At 44.1% G+C, this 18,997-nt stretch overlaps 1 protein-coding gene across 11 annotated transcripts in view; it reads left to right on the forward strand.

The window, feature by feature from the left end:
* NAXD (NAD(P)HX dehydratase) overlaps window positions 1-18,997 on the forward strand; it is a 72,212-nt gene that overhangs the window by 16,889 nt on the left and 36,326 nt on the right. The window lies entirely within an intron of this gene.

Here is an 18,997-nt window from a genome sequence, read left to right on the forward strand (position 1 = left end):
CCTATCTTTTGAAGGTGTGGGTCAGAGGAGGTATGTGACAGCCAGAGGCTGAGCTGATGAGCCTTGGGAGCCAGGCACACGCACTCATGCCCAGGATACAAAATGTCATGGCGTGGGGGTCTGAACAAAGTTTGAGAAGGAAGGTTGTTAGGGCAGAGGGCCAACCTGATGAGCTGCAGGAACTGGGTAGAATTCCATTCCTTGTGAGCCGCAAAGGATGTGGGGCTGAATTGGGTAATTTGCAGTCCTAGGTGTACCACAACTCCTAGTTTCAGACCATTGCCCCATCTGCCACTTGGACAGATGGTGGCAGGGTGCCTGCTCCCCTCCCAGTGAGGCAAGGGTAGCAGCATGAGGCCTGGGAACGATAGAGCTTTACCTAGCTGCCACATACTCCTTTTCCCCCATTACATCCCAGGAGCTGGGTAATAGTAGCTGTCTCTATAACAGAGGTGGGCAAACTACAGCCCACAGGACCATCCTGCTCGGCCCATGAGCTCCTGGCCCGGGAGGCTAGTTCCCAGCCCCTCCCCGCTGTTCCTCCTCCACCGCAGCCTCACCTTACTGCGCCACCGGCAGCGCAGCTGCAGAGCCCAGCCTGATCCGGTGCTCTGTCCTGCGTGGCTGCCTGTCCTGGTGCAGCCACACCCCCAGTGCTCCAGGCAGCGCGGTAAGGGGGCAGGGAGCGGGGGGGGTTGGATAGAGGGCAGGGAAGTTCGGGGGGGTGGTCAGGGGCCAGAGTGTGGATAGGGGTTGGGGCGGTCAGAGGGTGGGGAACGGGGGGACAGTCAGGAAGGAGAAGGGGGGTTGAATGGGGCAGCGGGGGGCAGTCAGGGGCAGAGGGTCTGGTGGTAATCAGGGGACAGAGGAGGGGGTGGATGGGGCAGAGGTTCCTTGGGGGCCGTCAGGGAACAGGGGGTTGGATGGGGCAGGAGTCCGGGGAGGGGGGGCATCAGGGGGAGAGAAGCAGGGGGGGTTGGATGGGGGTGGGGGCCAGGCCATGCCTGACTGTTTGGGGAGGCATAGCCTCCCCTAACCGGCCCTCCATACAATTTCAGAAACCGGATGCGTATCTCAAGCCACAAAGTTTGCCCGCCCTTGCTCTATAGGGAACCTAAACATTCAGCCTTATCAGGAGTAATTTTCTCCTTTATCCAGGGATTCTGTAAAATATACTGCTGCACCTTTTGAGAGGATTTGGCAAGGTAATGCAAAAAAATCAACAAGGTAACCTAATTAACTTTGCTGTGGAATTGAATAGCACATGCTGCAAAACTTGAGCCCATAGTGCCTGGATCACAATCTCCCTCTTCACCCCACCATCTCACATCATATTCATCTTTTTTATGTCATCGCATACTTACACTGTAAATTCTTCAGGGTGCCCACTGTGTTGTCATTATAGGCACGTACAGTGTCTAGCACAGGAGTGGGAAAACTACAGCCTGTGGGCCACATCTGGCCTGCCAGCCGATTTAATCTGGCCCTTGAGCTCCTGCTGGAGAGTGGGGCCTGGGGCTTGCCCCGCTCCTGTGCTCCAGCCGGGGAACAGGGTCAGGGGCCGCTCTGTGTGTGCGCGCGCTGCGGCTCCACGTGGATTCCGGAAGCAGCAATGTGTTGTGTCCTCCCCCTCCTGCCCCAGCTCCTACGCGTAGGGGCAGCCAGGGGGCTCTGCATGCTGCACCTGCCCCAAGCGCTGCCTCCGCAGCTCCCATTGGCCAGGAACTTGTTGCTGCTTCAGGTAAGCGCTGCCTGGAGCCTGCACCCCTGAGCCCCTCCCATGCCCAAACCCCCTTCCCCAGCCCTGATCCCCCTCCTGCCCTCCAAACCTCTCGGTCCCAACCTGGAGCACCCTCCTGCACCCCAAACCCCTCATCCTCAGCCCCACCCCAGAACCTGCACCCCCAGCCAGAGCCCGCACCCTCCTGTGCCCCAATTCCTTGCACCAGTCCGGAGCCCTCTCCCACACTCTGAACCCCTCAGTCCCAGCCTGGAGCACCGTCCTACACCCCAAATCCCTCAGCCCCACCCCAGAGCCCGCACCTCCAGCTGGAGCCCTCAGACCCTCCAAACCCTGCCCCAGCCCGCGCCTGCACCCTGAACTCCTCATTTCTGGGCCCCCTACCTCCCCCAGAGCCCTCACCCCCTCCTGCATCCCAACCCCCATTTCGTGAGCATTCACAGCCCACCATACAATTTCCATACCAAGATGTGGCTCTTGAGCCAAAAAGTTTGCCAACCCCGGTCTAGCATGTTGAGGTCGTTATTGGAGCCTTTAAGTGCTATTGCAGTACAGATGATAAATGTCCCAGTTCATAGAATATCAGGGTTGGAAGAGACCTCAGGAGGTCATCTAGTCCAACCCCCTGCTCAAAGCAGGACCAATCCCCAACTAAATCATCCCAGCCAGGGCTTTGTCAAGCCTGACCTTAAAAACCTCTAAGGAAGGAGATTCCACCACCTCCCTAGGTAACCCATTCCAGTGCTTCACCACCCTCCTAGTGAAGTAAGTTCCAGCTTGCTGACTTGCACACTCAACAGGGTTGTGTGCGGGGGGGGGGGGGGCAGCACAGGTTTCCTTCTCCTCCCCCCATCAGCGGGAGCACAGAACTTCTCTGGTACCGGAGAGGGGAGAGTGAGCTCCTCTGGTCCTGGGGCCACAGGAGGAGGGGGAGAAGAGCCAGCTCCACCAGCTGTAGTGGGGAGATGACTGCTCCTCTGGCCCTGGGGTCATGATGGGGAGAGGCAGATCCTCCAGCGTTAGGGGATGGGAAGGGAGAAGCAGCTCCGCTGGCTGCCGGGGGGGTGGGTGAGGTGGAGAGGCAGGTCCTCCAGCTGCAGGGGTCACACAAAGTGTCCCTCCAAAAGCAGCCAAATTTTTATTCCTGTGCATGCCCTTGCCAGCCAACCTCCTTCTCTTCCCAGCCTTCCAAGTGTCTGAGTTCCTAGCAGCTTTTGGGCCCCAGTGATATACGCTGCATACAGGCCTACTCAACCAAAAGTATGCGCTGAATGCTCCAAAACTGGTGTGTGATATGTGCACTTTGGGATTTGGAACATCCTGGACTCTGTTTCAAACTCTACTCAGTAGAGAGACAGGCAAGTGGTGCATCTTGGCCCTCACTACCTCATTAAGGACTCCATTCCATACCCATTGAAATCAATTACAAAACTTAAGGGGCAGGATCTGGCCCCTGAATGTCAGCTGGCTGTATGAGAAGAGAGAATGTTGCAAGGTTAGGCAAGAAGTCTGGCAGATACAGCATTAGTTCCTACATACTTAACCATCACTACACCCTAGAAAAAGGTCCACCTGATTCACCCCAAATGTAACATACCTTTTGCTTTGAGTGAGACTTTGGACTGGGGCCAGCCACCCTGAAAGAGCAAAGGTGCTACTACAGGGGTGATTTCAGAGCAATTTGAGTGCTCCTTTTTCCGCAAAGCCTAGCCTCACTCATCTGCAGTCATACTCTGAGCCCCTGCCAACCTGGGGAACTAAGACTGGCTCAGGGACTAGGACCTATGGCTGTTGCATGCCAATGTATTACCCACAGACCAGCAGCTTAGACCATAGGTCTTGTATGTAAATAATCAAGACTTTGTGTGAACTTTTTCCTAATTAGGGTAAAAGTGATTTGTTATAATTCTTGTAGAGAAGATTCCAGGAATTAGTGGGGTTTGTAAAAGTTCTGCAGCAGTTCTCTTTAACGTTTTTTTAATGTCTTGTGTTTGTCTTTACAATGGCAATGCTATAGTTAAAGTTGCATAAAGTCCATTAATGGCAATTAGCCAAGATGCTGAGGGACATAACCCCATGCTATGGATGTCCCTAAATCTTTGACTTCCGGAAGTAGGGACTGGACAATGTGGGATGGTTCACTTGATAATTGCCCTCTTCTGTTCATTCCCTCTGAAGCATCTGGCAGTAGCCACTGGAATACAGGATATTGGGCTAGATGGGCCATTGGTCTGACCCAATATGGTCATTCTTAAGTTCTTACATGGCAGCCATCTGTGCCAGCAACAATATATGGTTTTTTGGGGGAGAGGGGAATTGTAACTACTGTACCCCACTGTAAAAGTACAAGAAAATTATAGGTAGTGTAAAATGTATGAAGTTGAAATTGTCAGCCCACCAGTGCTTAGAATTTTTAATGACTGCAGCTGGTCAGGGCCCCTGTTTCATGATGATCTAAACTATTAAAAAAAAATCTGAGTCAAGGTACATGGTTCCAATATGGCTGTTCCCTGGCATTGCTGCAACAAATTAAAATTGGTAGTGTGATTGAAACCAAACCATGTTGTAACTCAGATAAAGAATTGGATATATCCAAGTGCAGGCTATAAAATGGCTGTATTGATAGTCTTTGGCAAGGTGGGTAGAGTTGCTCTTGATTGGCTTTGTTCTTGTGTGAGAAGCCTCAGAGGACAGTTAGGCAGTGGCTCATTTGTCCTGAGGGCTCTCTTTGGCAGTGTACATAGGGCTGTATTCTGTCACTTCTGTTGCCCAACAGTCATATAATGCCTCTGGGATAGTTAATAAGGAGACATGGATCACAATAGTGTGTTGACCGTACACAGTTCGATGGCTGTATCACCTCTGATCATTTTGGCACAGTGAAACAAAAGATCCAGTGTTTGAAATCTAACTAGCTGAAACTCTACCCAAGTCTGTTCTTGGATGTTCAACTAGCAACTGTGGCCAAATATGCTCATTTTGTTGGTTCTCCGTTGTTGCCTGGTAGGATGAATGTGACTGTTTCTTTCAGATGCAGATCTTGATAGAGTCATCCGTGTCTTTGTTGTCATGAGGTTAGAAAATGAAGCTGGTGCAGAATGTGGCAGCCCATTTATTAAACAAAGTATCTTACTGTGAACATATAACTTCAGTGCTCTTGGAACTGCACTACTGGATTGCCACCATGGCTCCTGTTTTAGTCTGCAGGTGAAGCCTGCCAGATTCTCTAGTGGTGGTTTTGTTACTGGTAAATCCATGAAGAAAACGGTTGATGTTAAAGATATAGAACCCCCTCTTTCTTTGGTTTGTTTTTGCTTACCTAGTCCACAAATGCAAGGGCATTAAAGATGAAAGTAACTCTTGGTATACCTGGGGTCTGCAGCTCAGATATTATATAAAGTCATCCAGTTTGTCTGAAGTCCACTGTGATAATTAACCACAATTTGGTTGATGAATAAAAGTATTAGTATTCTGAATTTAATTCAGTGTAACCCTTTAAATTACCATTTCTTAAAATTCAGATAGGTCTTTTTGGTTCTCGGGTACCTTCTGACCCACAGCATGCCAGTGAAGTCACTTTGATTTGATCTGGTTCATTAAGGCCCTTTATGAGGGAAACTTGGATTGGTAATGGGATTATAGAGCTTTTCACATAAAGGTCACCATTTCAAATCCAGTTCAAGATATTAAATACTGAAAGTTTCTGCTTTCTGATGTCTTTTCAGTGATCTGTATGAAAAGTTAGTGGACTTGGTTCCATCCCTGGTAGACAGACAGATTTCTACTACAAAATCCATTATTACTGTACACTCCCCTGTCTGCTTCAGAAAAGAGACCAAACATTTAGTAAGCCAAGATGAAAGTACCCTCTGTCCAGGTAGGTGGTCCATCCCAGGTTCAGTCTGAGGCACCTGGGTGGACGGTGTAGGTACTCTTGCATTTCCTGTGCAGTACATCGTTGTTGGTTGCTGTCAGTCTGGTATCTTTCATGAACATACAATTACTGTATTTATTTTATAACATATTTAAACATAGCCTTTCTGAAATAAAATTTAGATTTGTCAATTTACTGCAAGAATAATTGTGTATACGTTTAACAAATAGATCAGTTGTAGGAGTTTATAGAGTCACATAACTTCACGATAAAAAGAAAATCCTCCCCCCCACACTTTTCTCTAGCTAATCTGCCCAGAATATTCTCTTCCCATCACGACCTCACCCAGGATTTGGCATATTGGTTAATTACTCCACTTTCTAAGATTACTTAAATCCTGGAGCTATACACTGTGTGCTGGTTTTAAATCTGTTTATCTACTGTATAAGGTGCCTCAGTGTAAATGTCAGCAGATCTAAATTTCAGTTTGCATTAATATAATTACCTGAAGCACTGGACAAACACAAGTGAAGCCCATTGAGTCACATATCAGAAACTTTTTCTTATCTTTGAAGATAAGACTCTGCTTAGACTTTTGAAACTGGCCACTTAAAAATATAAATGGCTTTATCTGATTTTATATAACAGAACTTTGTAGTTTTATGCCAATTTATTTGGAGTTGCCTAAATGAGTCTTAGGCCAGGTCAATACTATGAACATACATTGGTATAACTGTTACACAGAAGTGTGAAAAATCCACACCCCTTGACCAACACCATTATACTGTTCTAACCCCCGGTATAGACAGTTCTGTGTTCACGAGGGAGCTTCTCCTATCAACATAACTAACATCTCTTGCAGAGGTGGTGTGACACTACGCCCCATGTTCTTCTAGAGATATTGTTATGATTATGGCATAACTATGATGTGTTTTGTGCAAGATGGATCCTGTAGGGTATCACTGCAAAGGTTATGATACACTGAATATGATTATCCTATTTGTATGGATGTATCATTTTGATATCTGAAGTTAGGAATATTGTCTATGCATCTATTACAAATGTGATTACACCTGGGGAACACCCACAAGGCAGAATGCAATCAGTCTAGATGGCTGGCTGGGAAGGGCCATTAGGGAGAACAATAGGTCTTAGAAGAAGCTAATCTCCTGGGGTGGGGGGTGGGGAGGAGCCTTCCTGAGGACACTACTAACAGCCTCTGAGTCATGGCTGCTATAACACTACAGGGGCATGTGACCAGATTACCTGGTACTGGACTCCATCTTGGAATACCAGTATTTTTCCACTGAAAGGCATGGGAACCAAGATGGGAGACAAAAGGTTCATGCCATATGCAAAAGCTATTTAAGTCAGGGGAGTGACATCGTGGTTCTTCACTGACTCCCTGCCCAAAGAGACTCCTGGAAACACCTGAGGAAAAAGGACTAAACTTGGGGGAACCTAGGCTAGAGGGATTTCTAGCTTGCAAAAGGAATACCTGTGGTTTTTAAGCTGTGAGCAAGTGCAGCTGGCCCCTCAAGAATCTCTTCAAACTGCTTAAATCAACAATTAGGGTGAGAATTTGCTACTCATATCCAATCTCTTTAGTGTATTAAGCTTAAATTGTGTTTTTGTTCATTTGCTAGGTAATTTGCGTTCATCTGTTTGCTATCCCTTATAATCACTTAAAATCTATCTTTTGTAGTTAATAAACTTGTTTTTGTTTTGTCTAAAATCAGTGTGTGGAAATCATAACTTGGGGCAGAAAGTTGTTGCATATCTTCTTCCACATTGAGGGAGGGGGCAAATTTCATGAGCTTACGCTGTACAGTTCCCTGTGCAGCGCAAGACTGTATAATTTGGGTTTACCCTCCAGAGGGGTGTATGCCTGGGAGCTGGTAAGTGCCCTAGCTGTATAGCCTTCCCATGCAGGGACTGGTCAGAAAGCCTGTCAGCGTGTTACTACAGCTGTGTTACTACCTCTGTGCTGGTGAAAGTGAGAGACCGGGAGCGTGTCTGCAGCTTCTCACAGCATTACAGGGTGAATGGGAGCCCAGGCTTGTGAGTTGGGGGGGGGGCTCAGTGGTACCCCAGTTCCAGTTGGCACTCTGGGGAGGGGGAACCCGTCACAGGTGGATTAACTACATCAACGGGAGAAGCTCTCCCACTGGCATAGTAGATCTTGGCTGAAGTGCTGCAGCTGCACTGATGCAGCATTGTAAATATAGACCTGCCCTTAGAGTGCACTGCTAATGAGCAAGACTTGGAAAACACATTCTCCAGTGATGAGTGAAATTATTGATTGGGTGACTGCACCTTGGCTTGCCAGTGCTCTGCTTCCTTGCACAACAATTAGCCTCCATTTGGGCAGATGCAGAACTCTGATTACAAAAGAAAACGAAAACAAACTTCAGGACTAGCAAGTCTTGCCACACTCTTGCTTATGAGTTTATGGCTTTATTTTTCTATCCCCTTCCACAGTTCCTAGTTACTCACTGCAGACTGTCTCATACGTGTTTTGGGTGTACAAAGAAAGAAGAATAACAAGCACATAAGATGCTGATAAATACACCTATGCATACTTCTGCCCTTTTTACCAGTAGCCAGGGGAGAATCAGGGAGACATTTGCTGGGCTTTTCAGGAAGGTGCCTTTGGATCCCACTATGGGGACACTTCCTCTTTCTTTCTTATTTATATCTATCATTTAATTTACCATTATTAAGGGAACTTAGTCAAAAAAAAAATCTGATGGTATTTCACATTGCTATTATTTGGCTAGCCTGGAGCTAAGCAGATGCTTAAAGGTTCACAGCATTTGAAGAAAAGCTGCCACTTTGGCCTGCCTCAGGAATGTTTTGATTGCAGATATCTGCAAAGCAACTGTATAGTTTATGCTCCAGATTTACAAAGTATTATTACTTGGATTCAACCTCCAAGTGGATTTTCACTATGAGATTTTCATTCCCACCATAGGGGAATCCAAACTCTTGCCCAGTCACCCCACTCAAAAAAAGATTTTATTTGGGGACATCCCTAATTTTCATTTGGTCAATTTTTGCATTGGATTGTTAATCCTTTTTGCATTCTCAAATGTTATATGTTGGACTTGTAAGAGATTCCTGGCTCCTTTTTATATTGTTAATGCTATTCTTTTGGGACATTCCTAGGGCTTCTTACGCTTCAGGAGTAGGAGTCCTGCAGAGGTAATATCTGTTGGATAAGAGAACATTTGTTTCTCATAACTCTGCTTCTCTGAAGATCTCATCTTTTATTATTCTTGTTCTTCTGACCAGTTCCCCTCAGAGCCTGATGGTGGTTTTTTGAAGGAGGTTTCTCTTGCACTTCGTTTTTCATTTTTCCCCCTTTTGAGGTTCATTTTTGATTGTGTTGATCATTTTGAATAGTCTTCTCTCTGGGAGCTTAGGCTAGTGATCAGTTGAAGGCACTGACTGGAATGTCTAGAGGATAGCAATTGCATTCCTTAGGGCAGAGGTTCTCAACTTTTCCAGACTACTGTACTCTTTTCAGGCATCTGATTTGTCTTGCACATCCCAAGTTTCACCTCACTTAAAAACTGCTTGCTTACAAATCAGAGCTGAAAATACAAGCATCACAGCACACTGTGACTGAAAAATTGCTTACTTTATCACTTTTATTATATAATTGTAAAATAAATCAATTGGAATATAAATATTGTACTTACATTTCAGCGTGATACTTAAGTCTGTTTTTCACTTGGGAGCCTTGTCATTCTGGGAGGCAGTGAAGTGACAGCAACAACTGTTTTTTTCAGAGTAACAGCCGTGTTAGTCTGTATTCGCAAAAAGAAAAGGAGTACTTGTGGCACCTTAGAGATGTTTTTTTCCACATTGAGTCTATTCCTACTCTCAGGGCCGGTGTTAGGAGGTGGCAGGCAGGGCAATTGCCTGGGGCCCCACACTACAAGAAGCTAAGTTGCTCAGGCTTTGCATTCCATCCTGGGTGGCGGGGCTTGGGCTTCAGTTTTCTGTCCTCGGCCCCAGTATGTCTGAGGTCGGCCCTGACGATCCCATAAAGACAAACTTGCGACCCACAGTTTTGAGAACTGCCGAGATAGTATATAGAGCAGCATAAATAAGTCGTTGTCGGTGTGAACTCTTAGTTTGTCCTGAGTTTACTAGTGCTTTTTATATACCCTTTTGTAAAACTAAGCAGATATATAGATGAGTTAATGTACCCCCAGAGGTACACCTACCCTGGGTTGAGAACCACTGACTTAGGGGGTCAACACAGTGACCAGTAAGAAGTGGGGGTGTCTAGTTTTTACTTTGGTTGAGAATCCTGCAAGATCGTATCTTCAGTGAAACAAGGTTACGTGTTAGGTAATTACCCCATACTGGTTACAGTAACAGTGTTACATCTGTAATTTGGTGTCTGTGTGTGTGGTGTAGACTATAAAATGGCAATTTTATAATTTATGTATTCAGAACTACTATGCAATATAAGCAATCCATATTTCTCTTTAGCTGTGCAATCATAGGTATTCTGAACACCACTGATATTCTGAAATGAAGTGGGTTTGATGCTACTCTAGGCAGTACTTACTCTGATTCCCTTATTAAAAAAACAATAACCCAGCAATCATTTTTCAGCATTTCTTTATGTCAGTGAATTTTGTGGTGGTATCATCATTATTGTTGCTCCTAATCTCTGGTTCTTTCTGGCAGTCTGCTTTGTGTTCTTTCTTGATGTGAAATTGCAAAGAAGTGTTGCATGAAAGTTAATGTTTGTAAAATGCTTTGAAGATGAAAAGGAGTACAGAAATGCTAAATATTATCACCAAAGGCAAAATAAGCAGGATTGGCTCAACATTGGATTTTGTATTTCTGAACAAATGGTTGTCTTAAAGAGTGTGTATCATTGGTTGAGCTGAGGAAACAAAACTTTCAAGCTTGAAAATAAAAAAAATAGTGAATTTTCTGCTATGAGGTTATGTTCATGAACTGTCCGAAAAGCGACAACATAGTTATGCAACTACTGATGACTTGGATTCAGCTATTAGCCTAAATTTAACAAACCTCTTTTATTTATTACATGCATTTGTTCTTTCCTAGCCAAAATCATTTTAAAGTCATGCTTTTCAAAGCTTCTCTTTTAGCATGGAATAAAATCTTGTTACATAACACTTAAATTGCAGAATGCAGAAGAGAAAAGTAATTTAATAAATGAATAAAACAGTGGCCCACATTACATTTTTTTTTCCAGAAATGGTACCTTTATTAGAATTTGGGTTACTGGAGCCTTTCCACATACTCGATTGTGTGTAAAAATGAATAATTTTTTAATAATGCTTTAGAAGCTCAAGACTTCCAGTAGCACATTTCTGCTTGCCTTTAATGTTTTTCATATATCTGATTAGAGAGAAGACAGAAAATATCTATTTGGAGACTGTTTTATTACTGTTCTTTGTGGGTTTAAAGGAGACAAACTTTAATTAGAAATTGGGTGTCAGTACACTAAGCAAGGAAACTGTTGCAGGGACACACATTTTTATCAAATGGTGGTTTGTCTCATTTACCTATGCACTGGTTCATCACTTCTGCACAGCAATCCTATTTTTGACAGAACCATTTTGGAATCTCAGCACAAAGTGTCTTTTGGGAGCTTGTCCTAGTGCATTATGGGATTCCTGAAGCAGCTCTTGCTAGTCAGAGGGGCTTTTGGCCAACTTCCAAATGAGGCACTGCATCATGGGTTGGGTTGAAGAGAACTGGTTGAGCTCATATAGCTGCAAATGCTTTTGACTCCTGCCTCACACTTGAAGAAAATCATTGTAGAGTGTGCTAGTTCTGACAGACCTAAGCTAAATGTTTGCTCCCAAGTGTTATGAACAATCGTTATAACTGATGCTTCTAAAACACCTAGGATGGCTGTTATCTGTAAACACGAAGCTTTTGTACGAATGTTGCAAATTCAAGATTTTCCAAGTAATAGTATCTTGCAACACTTTTTTTGCTTAAAGTAGAGAGGGTTTGCTGCTCATTCCTTTGTTATAATGTAGTTTTGCTAATGCTGTTAAAAAGAAGCAAAACCAAAGTCCTACTTCCTGCCTTCCATAGTGTTTTACTACCTCTTACCTAACTCCAAGGAGTATTGTGAGGATTAATTAGCATGTGAGTGAAGTGCATGGAAAATATTAGGGCTTGTTGACCAGACCAGGGCTTACCAGAGATTTTTGGGAGCCTGGGGTAAAATCTGAAACTGAGCAACCCCCACCCCCCCCCAACCTTCCAAAAAAAATTCTACTCGGGGAGACCCGGGGAGAGACATTGTGGATGGTGAGCTTGCCCTTCTCTCGCCCTGCAGTGGTGGCTCCCATCCTGCAGGGTTGCAGCACCCCTCAGATTCGGCCCTCCATCATGACAGACAGGCCACGGAGTCTAATTCCAGTGAGTGGCATTGTGACATGGTGTACAGGGTTGCAGCACCACACAGGTTTTGGGGGCCCAGGGCAAACTGATCACCGTCCCCAGAAGCCCTAGACCAGAATAGCCGTTGCAGAGAAACCTATTCTGCAACTGATTAGAGTTTGCAATGGCTGTTCTGGACAGCTTCCCCATGTAGGACTACGGAAGTGTGACGTATTTCTACTGGATAATATCACCAGTTGGATAGTTTGATTTTTCTGTTAATTGACAGGGAATGAGGGGGACAGTGGCCATAACTGAACATCCGAGGAAAAAAATACAAGTAGATCATAGCTTTGCCATGTTAGAACAATGAACAGCGGTACTCATTCCAAAAAAGGCTGTGGTGTACGCTTAAAACATGTAGCAGTTTGAGCTCATTATTCTCTAATTACAATTTTTCAAAGGTTCCAGTAACAAGCAAATGTCCGTTACTATTAAGTATGAGACTTAACATTCAAAAGTCAGGATAGTTACTAATAGCAAAATGTCCAGGTGCTAAGTTGACCCCCTTTTAAAAGAGGTGGAAAGGGCACACAAAATGAACTACTTTTTGTAATTTCAATTGGTTTTAAAATATACCAGGTTTTGGTATCAGAGTACACTTATTGAGAGGGAGGAGCTAAATTCCTTCCACCATTATTCTGTTTCTTTCCCTTCCACCAGCAAGTAGGGAAACCTGCTGTCCCCTTTTCCCTCTCTCCACAGCCACCCAAACAGGATCTGAATAGTGTACATTCTTCATGTCTTTGCATCTTCCCACTCATGGGGATGAGCCTGTGAGCGCAGCCAAATGGTTGCACCTTCTTATAGCAGTGCTTGTTGGTGTGCTTAAGTGCCCCTCCACACCTGCCATCTGTGCTCATGAGTATTCTGAGAGTGAGGCTATAAAAAGCGGGTGGGCTGGCACCCCTGCCGCCTCAGTTCCTTCCAGCCACAGCAGCAGCCAGACCTCTACTTTTCCAGACCCATCTGATCTGGGTCCTTCTCTAGTGAATTCAGTGCCTTCTATTTAGCCAGTTTTAGTTTTAAGGATGGTTAATTAGCTGGTTCTTTTTAATTTTCTGTGAAGGTTTTTATTTCTTAGGCTAGTTAATTCCTACTTTGGTTCCAACCACCAGATCTGAAAACAAGAAGACAAGGCTTCAAGAGGTGTTCCTGTTGTCCAACAGTCTTCTCAGCGTCAGACACCCATACCAGATGCCTGTTGTGGCTCAGAGAGGGTCACTCTTCTTCGAGTGGCTCAATTTGCAGCACTTTAACTGCTGGACTCACAAGGAATGCCAGAATATGCTGCAGGCCTCATTACTGCAGGAATCTCTGGCTGCAAAAACTCCCAGATCTGGCACATTTAAAGGGTCTGTACATAACCATAAGAGAGTTGCGCTTGTTACCTTGAAGTCTAAGGAGGTTGAGAGCACTATGCCAAAGGTTCCAGTCTCTGCCCCAGGATCAGAATTCAAGACTTCAGTGGGGACTGATTCCAGACTATTGTATCTGACCTCAAAGCTCTCAGAGGATCCCTTTGCCAGCCTCTGAATTCAGAGGCAAACCACAGGAGAAACTTTCAAATCCATCTAACTGAATTCTAAGGAGAACTCTGCAGAATAAGAAGGTTTCTATAAGCAGGGCCAAATCTCATTCAGGGGAATCCTCAGACTCCGATCTAAGGACTGCAAATCCTAAACAAAACAAAAATCTGGCATGGGGTAAATCTCAGGTTAAGAGCCATGTTCTGATTTCTAAGATTGTATTGGATCTGAAGAGATTCAGCAGTAGATTCTGTATCTCCCATCCACACTGTATCAGCTCTCACAGGGGTATTGCAAGTGCACCATATGGTTCTGCATTTGGACCTATTGTCACATCTGCAACGAGACAATGTTGTCTCATCTCCCAAATGGAAAGCAGCAAAGAGGAAGAATCCTGTTAGTTCTTCTGCTCCAATCTCCCCACCAGAGAAAAGAAGGTGATCAGACAAATCGTTGTAGATATCCCTGGACACTTTCTTTTAAAATGCCTTTAGGATTCCCCAATAAAGTTATTTTGCCCTTCTTGAGTTTTACATATGACAGGTCCTGTAGTTTCTCCAATAATTTGAGTCCGAGTCAAGATCAGATGCGAGGGTAGAGCTGTAGTCTGAAGAAGTTTTGAAACATGTTAAGCATACCCATATACCTCCTATGTTCCATTCTCATTAGAAAGATTACATCTCCTAAATACAGCGCTTACAGAACATCACACCCTCCTAGCCTGACTTTGGTTACTGGTATGATTGGGAGATACTGCTCTTGTCTTGTTGGCCCGATTAGCCCTTTCTTAGGCAGTATGGGAATGTTCCACATTCTAATCAAGGTAGAAACTCCTTTCTAATATAGGCCAGAAAAGTATCACTCCTTGGATCAGAGACTCCTGGATCCGTCATCTTCACCTGGTTTTAGGGAGCGTTCTTCCACTATAGTTCCTGATGAATTATCAGAGGAAGAAGCAGCACCTGCTGCTCAATTTGAATGTGAGGATTTGGAGCCAGATCTTGACGAGGAATCTTTCATGGATGAAAATCTTGATGTTGCTTCGGCATCCTCCCCACGTGAGGTTGCAATACAATTACATGACTTTTGATCTCTCCCATCAATCACAGACCAAGAAACTTCCCATGCTGTATTCAGCGTTCTGGGTTCTCAGTCTATAACTAAGATTACCCTTCCCATTTTAGGCATGTACAGGCAGTTTGGACTTCTCTATTATGGCAGACTATGCTGAAAAAAAGCTGGCATATTGTACCAATTACTGTATGAAGGTTCTCGTTCTTTCATATACACACTACCTCTAATTCTCATGTGGTGGTAGTGTCAATATAAAGATCCAGAGGACAGTTACATTCTACTCCTTCTGACGGAGAGGGAAAGAAAATGGGATGCAATTGGCAGAAAAGCGTTTTCATCTCCTTTGCTCAATGTTTGAATGGCAAATTCAGGCAGGGAGATTGCACTATTAGTACCACTTAAGGGAGAAAATGAGCATAGAGTATTTGCCAAAGTGCTTGTCGAAGACCAAAGGAAACTTGGCAGCGCCTTCATAATGGAGGGTGAAATAATGGCTAAACATTTGTTCAGAGCTTCTTATGATTCATTGGACTCAATAGCAAGAGTGAGTGTGTCAGCTATTGCACTACACAGACATACTTGGCTTTGTTTGTCTGCTCTCCTACCTGAAACTAAATCCAAGGTAGAAGACCTTCTTTTCAAAGGCTATGGGTTATTCAGTAATTAAGAGAAAATGAAGGACACTAGGTCAACTAAAGATGCTGGGAAGTCTGCCAGCCTCCAAGAAAGAGGACCTCAGGACTTGTTTTCAGATATCCTAGACAGTTATATCCCCCTTCCTCTTCATTGTCTTATTTTTCACAAAGATACCTCTTTCTGCATGAACAGCCCCCTCCTTCCCAGCCACAACAGAGGCAAAAGGCTTTAAAGCCCCAAAGGAAGGGGAGGCAGTCTTCAACATTTGTCTTCAGGATTGAATCTTAAACCTCAAATTTAACCTTACTTAGACAACTGACTGACCAAAACCTTATCAGATGAAGGCCTTTCCAAGGTTGTAGTTCAAGTGGTCTCTCTCTTTCTGAGACATTAGGGCTTTTGATAAACAAGAAAAAAATCTCTACACAAAGGATTTCCTTTACAGGAGCAGTTCCTGATTCTCATGTAGGAACAGAGCCTTTCTGCCTGAAATCTTTTCTACCTCACAACCAGAACAAGGTAGTGCAAGTCTTCATAAACAACACAATGGCAGTGTATTATATGAACAAATGGGGGGAATTCTTTCTCTACAACAGCACGAGAAAGCAGTTGTGCTTTGTGATTATTTATCCCGTAGCTCTTCGCCTCGTAAGCAAGGACTGCATACTGGTGGATCAAAAGAGCAGAGATGTAATGGAACTTCATGACTGATTGTTAAAAATATCAGTGATAGATGAGATCTTCACCCTGTGGGGGTTCTCAGACATACATTTATTTGCAACCAGACAAAATGCGAAGTATCAGAGGTTTTGCTCAAGAAGGGGGAGAGACAGTCTGTCTATATTGGATGACTTTCTACTGGAGTGGGGAAAAGGTCTGCCTTGTATCTTTTCCCCCTTCCCTCTCCTCCAAAGGTGATAAAGAAGATAAGATAAGACAGAACCAAAATAACGTTGATTCCCCTAGCATGGGCAAGGCAACAGTGGTTCTTAGACTTTTTCCAGCTCTCCAAGGGTGTATATAGGCCTGTCCTTGTGGCCAAAGACTTATTACATTCTGCCCTTCTGTTGAGTTATCTCCTGACACCCTATTATTGCGTCTGACTGCATAGCCTATAGGAATCTAATGTACCTTCGGAAATCTTGCACGTCGGAAGTGTCACTAGCATTGATTAACTCTAGAAAGCAGTTTACTGGAAGGTATTATCTCAAGTGGAATAAGTTTGTGAAATGAGCAAGCAAGAAACATGTATCCATCAGTAGCAGCAATTCAGTCTATTCTGGAATGCTTTAATTAAATCATTTGGGGTTTTCTATCTTCTCCTTTGAAAGTTCACTTAACAGCTATAGCTGTCTGTAATGTGTTGGTAGATAAATAAGTCTTTGCACATAATACGTTAAAGGAATTTATGAAGGGACTTGTCAGTATGTATCCATGCATAAAAGTTTCAGTCCCATCCTGGGAACTCAAATTAGTTCTTACGCAGACTTCCTTTGAGGCCACAGCAGAGTGTTCTTTGTTCTACTTGTCTATCAAAATGGCTTTTGTCATAGCTATGACATCAGCTAGACAAATGAGTGGATTAGATGCCTGCCTAGTGTATCCTTCATTCACTGTCTTCCAGAGGATATGGTGGTGCATTGCTCTAATCTTAGTTTCCTTCCCAGGGTGGTGTGTGACTTTCACCTTTTAATCAAACTATTAATTATCCAGTCTTTTCCCTAGACCTTGTACTCATGTAGACAAGACAGAGCTGCATACTTTGGATGCTAAAAGGCTTAGGCCTGGTCTACACCCGGGGGGGATCGACCTAAGATATGCAACTTCAGCTACGAGAACAACGTAGCGGAAGTCGACTTATCATAGGTCAACTTACCTCGTGCCCTCATGGATCAGGGTCAACTGCTGCTGCTTCCCCGTCGACTTCGCTTCTGCCTCTCGCCGCGGTGGAGTACAGGAGTTGATGGCAGAGCGATTAGGGATCGATTTATCGCATCTACCCTAGATGTGATAAATTGATCCCCGATAGATCGATCACTACCCGCCAATCCGGAGGGTAGTGTAGACATACCCTTAGTGTCTTAACAGTGTCTTCATTTCATACGCTGATAACCATAAGGGACACTCTCTCTTCATAGATGCTACTTAGTTGGGTTAGGCAGTGCAAGCAGGAGCGCTGTGAACTAGTATCCATTCCACCCTCCTTGGGGGTTAGATTACACTCTACTAGAGCAATTGCAGCCTTTGTAGCACACCTTAGACCTGTTCAAATTGCGAAGATCTGTCGAACTGCAACTTGGAGCTCTGTATGTACACTTACAAAACACTACTCCCTAGACTTAGCATCTCAGTGGAATGTGCAATTTGGAAGAGCATTACTATGATCCCTGTTCAATTAGGACCCCAGATCATACCTTCCTTACAGGAAGTGCTGCTTATCAAACTATCTCATGAGTGGAAATATGCAGAGAATACTAAAAGAAGAAATGAAGATTAATTACCTGTAATGAGAATTCTTTGAGATGGATTCTGCATTGTCTCACTCCCTGCCCACCTTCTCCTCAGAATCTTAAGTCTGAAGAGGAAGTGGAAGGAACAGAAGTGGCAGAGGGTGTCAAGCCCCCTTTCGTAGCCTCAGCCTTGGAATGTTCCAGAACACAGAGGGGAGTGGTGAGTGGTGATGCTCTCATTTGGCATTGCTCTGAGCAGGTTTTCCTGAGGTGTACCCACTGGCACATCCCCCAGTAGTGTGAATATACAGAGTCCATCTGAAAGAACTCCATTACAGGTAAATAACCTTCATCTTCCTTTGGGGAAATACAGCATGTATCGTAGGGAACAATTCTACAGGGAGAATGATTAGGTCTAAGAGATCTCTTCCATCTCTGAGGCTTTTTCCAGTATGGAAAGATGCACTGTTTTAACTAAATAGATGTAAAAATCAGTCTAATTAAACCAGTGCAGATCCATAATCCTAGATGTATTTAAACTTGTTTAACCCTTTCTTAAATTGGTAATGTATTGATACTGCTGTATTGGGTGTTTGCACAAGTTGAACTCACTCAATTGTTAAATCAGTTTCATTAACTGCATTTTTCTAGTATACACAAGGACTCATGTACTAATCTAAAGGAAATCTACTATTTCTCCAGTGGCACTTACCTTTATACTGTAGTTTTCCAAGTTCCTCATGCTGGCATATTTTAAAATTCAAATCAGAATTTTGTAGAACTCGACTTGTTTGACTTTTTTTTTTTTTTTACAGTAGAGGCTTATAGTAATGTCCGTGAACCTTACCTTCGTAAAGGTGAAGGATAAGTAAATAGACACATCATTTACCACAAATCTGTTTTTCAAAGATGGTTTCTTTACAGTTTTGGGTAGTGATTTGAGGGGAGTCTGAGCTCTATATAGAACAGAGAACACCAGTCCTTTTAACTAATGAAATAGCTGGGCATTTGAACATAAAGATCCTGATCCCTAGAATTCCTAATTAAAGCATTGATTGTGCATCTGTGTAGCATCCTGTTCAAGTGAACAGGATTCCTTGTGGGATCAGAGTCTGCCTGCACAGATCTAATTGCAAGACTGGGGCCTTTGCTAACAGGTGTTCCACTCCTTAGAGAGCGCTTAGGCCCCAAATGGTTCCCAATTCTCCTCTCCCCAGTAAGATGAAAAAACAAACTTTCAACA

Source organism: Lepidochelys kempii, chromosome 1 (genome assembly GCF_965140285.1).
Source record: "Lepidochelys kempii isolate rLepKem1 chromosome 1, rLepKem1.hap1, whole genome shotgun sequence".
NCBI classification, from domain to species: Eukaryota; Metazoa; Chordata; order Testudines; family Cheloniidae; genus Lepidochelys; species Lepidochelys kempii.